The sequence below is a fragment of the Malurus melanocephalus genome, unplaced genomic scaffold, assembly GCF_030028575.1.
Source record: "Malurus melanocephalus ecotype Western Australia unplaced genomic scaffold, MMel_1.1 scaffold_136, whole genome shotgun sequence".
In the NCBI taxonomy this organism is placed as follows: domain Eukaryota; kingdom Metazoa; phylum Chordata; class Aves; order Passeriformes; family Maluridae; genus Malurus; species Malurus melanocephalus.
The window spans coordinates 1817032-1822613 of record NW_026623368.1 but is presented as its reverse complement, the minus strand read 5'-3'; positions in this window follow the sequence as shown (position 1 = coordinate 1822613).

The following is a 5582-nucleotide window of genomic DNA, read 5'->3' as shown; positions in this document are numbered from 1 at the left end:
AAAAAAAAAACCAAGAAGGAACTGAGTGGTTCATGTTATTCCAGACCTAAAGAAAAAAAAAACCAAGAAGGAACTGAGTGGTTCATGTTATTCCAGACCTAAAGACTATTTACAATTAGACCTAYAGTTTTCACTCTTTTCTAAACAGCCAGTGTGGACTCACAGGAAAACCTGGCTTGGAGGGGGGCTCTAGAGGTCAGGGCTAATGGCAGTTTTACCCCAGTTAACCACTTTTAATGTGAGTTTCCTCCTACATATCCTAGTGGGATTCCTCTGCGGCAATTTATGACAGCTGGTTTCACTGGGGGCTTCAGAGAAAAGTCTGCCATTTCTGCAAATATTACAGTTGGCTRTAGTTGGCTGTTCAATCCCTCCTGAGTGCCACTTCTTCTGGCTGAAGGGATCCAGCTCCCTCAGCTCCTTCTGGTGTGCCACGTGCAGCAGGGCAGCCCTTCACCAGCTCAGCAGGGACRAGGAAAATGAATCACTACACTACAAACAACAATTAAAATGAAAGCAAAGAAAACCCCCATGGTCAGGCAGGAGGGACTTTCTGGATTTTTCTTCCCTGCTCTGTAGGGAAGAGACATTGCATCACACGAGTTCCTATAGAGAAGTTTCTGAGGAAGCAACGCAGACTTTCACTGCACAGTGTGTGCCTTCCCTGCTTCCCACCCACAGGTACAAACTGTTCACCTCTCCCTGTTAGAGAGCATGGATAAACATTTTAAAGCTTACAGTTACAAATTCACAATGCTGTAGCTGCATCTAGATAGTGAGATGTTTGACCATATTAAAGATGAAGATTTGCTGAAGGCTCAAAAGTCATTATTTGCACATGCAGTATTTATTTAACAATGTGCAACACATTGAATGGACCAGGAAGTTAGCAACCAACACTAACATCCATTAGGAACTGAAATTAATACCAAACCCCAAAACAGCTCAYAACCCTCTATTTAAATGACAAGTTCCCTTAAAATWGTTGATTTTTCTCACTTGCAAAGCCATTGGATTTTCTTTTCCCTATCACTAAGGAGAGCTGTWGCTTATTTAAGCCCATTAAGACCCATTTTGGAGGTTGTGGATCCCTCACCAAATCATCTGCAGACAAAAACACTACCAGCTTGGAGACACGTGGAATTAATATTCCATAATTTATCAGTTTTGCTTAGGTAATCTTCATAGCATTGTAATGGTGCCAAGTGCTCACTCAGCCAACAGAAACCACAGATAAGACAGGAGAGGTACAACACAAACATTGCTCATATGGTCTTGGTCCACCTACTAAAGTAAAGAAAGGCTCAAAGCTTGGCAGTGTCAGTGCTCTCTGACACACTGCCACCAGAGGCAGCTGAGGCAATTCCCGAAATATTGGTAGTGTGGGAAGGATGTGACCCACACACTGTTTTTTTTCGTAGGCAGTGATTGGAAGCCTCTGTGCCTGATCACCRAATTCCTGTCCAGATCACAGACTGCACTGGGCTGACTCAGCACACAGCACAGGAAGGRCACGGGGGTGGCAGGCCTGCATTCGGGAAAAGATGGACACAACTGGRATGCCTGCCTCCACAGCTGCCATCAAAAATTGGGCTGCAGAAGGAGCAAACACTTGTGGTGGCCACTTTGAGCAATAAAATCTGGAAAGATACAAGCTCCAGTTGTTTCCCTGGGCAAGGGAAAAAAAGAAAAAGAAGGAAAAAAACCCAAAAGAAACTGCCTTTCATTCATCTTTTCTGCAAGTAGAAGTTTGCAAGGATCACACTTTCTAGCCTGTGGGTTGGTTCTGTGGTTGTCTTTTGAATCCTCAGTATCATTTCTCCATCACCCAAGGAGTGCAAACTCTAGACCAGAAAGTCCATTCTTACAAAGATCTTTACCACCACCACCTCCAAACATCTACTGATTTTGTACATATGCTGTAGTTTTATAAGCCTATTTTTTTTTTTTTTCTTAATGAAGGCAATGTAACAGATCTCGTGTGGATACTCTCTGAGAATTCAGGAATTCAGGCATGCTGAGCTTTAAGGACAGAACCCTCCACAGGTTAACAACTGGTTTTCACACTTCTCASAGGTGTTAGTTTCGAGTCTACTGCAACGTGACCATTTAACCATTAGGATCACCCTGTGATTCTTATGGACAAAACGCGTTGTTCCAAAGACAACATTGTTCCAAATTCTTTGTCTTACAGGAAACAAAGTTTGGTGTATCTCAATTAAAATTGCTTGTTCTGCTGCACACCCTGAAGCAATTGGTAAACCAATTTTTTGTAATTCACCATTCAAATTCACAGTATTTTATTGCAATTTCTGTTCAGATTTGGGGGGCAGGGTTGTGAGTAGGAATTGGTGGTACTATACTTAAAGCTGATGTAAGGCCAGACTGACACCTGGGACGAAGCCACATGAAAGAAGGGACTGAAAAATGGCAAGGATGGTCTCTATCTCCTTGCTACCACTGCCCTCTAGCCATTCAGGCAAGCTTTTGCAACCCTTCTTTATGTGTTGTAATTGATCTCAGAGTCGCATTTGCAGCAGATTTCCACAGGCCTCAACTCTACCAAACCAGGTAGCAAACACACAACCRTACATACAATTCCTGTTTTCTGGAACAGAACTGCACATGCCCTCCACCCTTCCTGCAATTAACTGAGCTGCTATCAACTTGCAAAATACACCACAAAACATAACAGTCCTACCCAGAAACAAAACAAAGTGTATTTATTTTTGTTTTCTTTCAATCTGAAAGCATTGTRTTTACTCTCTGTGAAAGGATATTTTTGAAGGGGTGTAAGTTGTTGAGTCTGTGTTATTCAAGTGCTATAAGCACAGAAAAAAACCCCAGATCAGAGCCGACATTCTTACTGCTGTACTCTGCACATTGCAAGTATKTGACAGCTACAGGATCAATTTTGCAGGACACATAGCAAGCTGGGTGGCAGAACCACCTGGTTTGCTTGCTCGTCATTTGCTTATAACTCTTTTCCTCTTTCAAGCTGTGGCTGGACAGCAGAAACTGAAACACCACACAAGTAAAACTTCTGTGATAATTTGGACTTTTAATGAACAGTAGCAGTCAAGGAAGACCAGCTTTCATCACTCTTTAGCAATTAATCCATTCAAATGGTTTGACCATTTAATCCTTGTCCACAAYTTTTAAACAGAACATAAGGAAGTGTCCCTGGGCTCAAGCAATAGAACTGGACTTAAGTTACTGCATCAATGCCAAAAGGCAGAAGGGAAATTGCAATACAGATGATGGAGATGGTCAGTAGGACACAGCCACACACACAGATGGGCCACACACATCTCCCCCAGTGTTTTGATTCTCAGCAACACGCTACATAGGTAACATGAACTGAGACAGATTCAAAAGCAGGTTTAGTGCTCAGAAAAAAAAAAAAAAGCTAACAGTCACAAAGCACCAAGGACACACATTTTTCTTAATTTTTTATTCTCATATAAAAACATTTAAAATGTACACTATTTACAGGAAATACAGATTTCAGCCCAATGATTACATCCATTTAGAGAATACAGAAAGYGTATTAAAAAACAAGAACTTCATCGTTTAAGCAATGAATTATAAAGAAATCATACTAAAGAAATCTACACAGGTCATCTTTTCCCAAGATGGAAGGTGCTTTTTATTTGGTTTCTTGTTTTTGGTTGTGTTTTTGCTTTTTGGGTTTTTGGTGTTTTTAAGACATGCTGAAACAATTAATTTGAACCAAGTACATCTCTATTTATTAATTCTCAGCTGTTTACACAGAACCACTTCAGAGCAACCGGTTATTCCTAACCCTAAGAAAAACAGGTTTTCTCACGCAAGTTTCTTTTCCTGCAATCTCCTAGTGAAGGACTACATAAAAAGATGAAAGTCTGTTCTAGGCAACTGGGACTCTACATGTTTTCTTGTTTCCATAGATGTGGAAACAGCAGATTTGACATTTTTTTTAACTACATTATTGACTTATGTGGAAAACCACACAAAAGTAAATTTGACATTTCTGTGCCAGCAGGCAGTACTGCCACAATACTTCACTATTAACTGAAGATCTAATAGAAGAAAAATTTAAATGTCCACTCAAGAACAAGAACTAAAGAAATTCCTATAAATGTCAGTTATGAGGTCCAAGTTTTGTGAAGTTCTCTTTCACAGGATGTAATGTTCTGGAGTCTGATATTATATCATCACCCAAATCATCTTCAGGAGCAAGGAAGGGAGGAATGGTAAGCAGTCACGACAAGAGTAAAAATCAGCTGAAAAAGTTTGAAGTGGCAAAACCTYCTAAGTGTGTCATACTCAATACCTGATAGGTCTGTAAAAGGCATAAATATGAAATTATTTTGAATATGTAAATGTTAGGCACCCTCATATTCTGGATCAAGGTGCTATGTATGAATATTCAGAAGTTCAAACAAACTACTTCATCACAAGAAAATTAATTAAACTAATTCTGTTAGGTGAAAATGTATAAATACTACCTGACAGACTCCCAACTACATTGCTCAGATATTTGGTATTACAGAACAGCAAAAGCAGGGCTAACTAGCTGTAGTTGGAAAGGCACTTCCATTTCTCTGTCCCAAGAAGTCCTCAGACTGCAAGCTGCTCGATCTTATCCAGAGACACCACTGTGCACTAGTTTTAGGCTCTCAACACCACTACTGGCAACTGCTAAAACAGGACCAGTGATAACAGTGCTTACTGACCCAGAAACTCATCCTTGTCTCACTGTGGCCTCCCATTTTCAGCTAGTCACAGCTAATAAAAGAATCCTGTGCTTTGTGCATCATTTAACTTCTTTATTTCACAAATACAAAAGCTGCAAGCTGGCCTGAGCAATTTAAACACCTAAACTATCCATCTAAACTATCCCTATGCTACTGGTTACTTGTTAAGTACATAGCAGGCRGAGGACAGACTGCAGGGATGGTGCTAATTCAGTGGCTTTTGTAATACAGTTCAGAACCTTGTGATATTTAAAGAGGTCTGTTGTACATATCCATATTTATTTATATATATGTGTATGTATTATAGTACAAAGCACTCATACTACTGTTCTTGATTCTCAGCTTACAAAATAACACTGCCTTTCCAATACACGTGACTATCTCCCATGCCAAATGTTTCCCATATGCCTATGACATAATTTTGTGTCTTTCCTAACTGATCTTAACATCAGTGCTCTTAACGATCTCCTAGCTCCTGGCTGAGCCCTTTTACTCACATTTGACTCTATGTGACTGTAAAGATTCAGAAGAATGTACAATGTAGTTGTATTGCAGGGGGAAAAGAACCTGAGATAGTCACCTGGTTTTCAAATGTGTCTATCTGCATTCCTCTTCCAGTATGTCAGCAAAGGAAAATCCTCCAGAAAAATGAAACACTTTTGCTCACACAAATCCAAGACTCTGTGTCTTAACCTAGGGTTTTCACATGTACTGYTAACAATGTAAATCTAATTTAAAAAAAAAAAAAATTACATGCTTCTGACAGAATCTTGGTTTTGAGGCAGATACATCAAATCCAACAACTGCCAAGCTAATTCCTGACCTTCCTGGAGAACACCAATG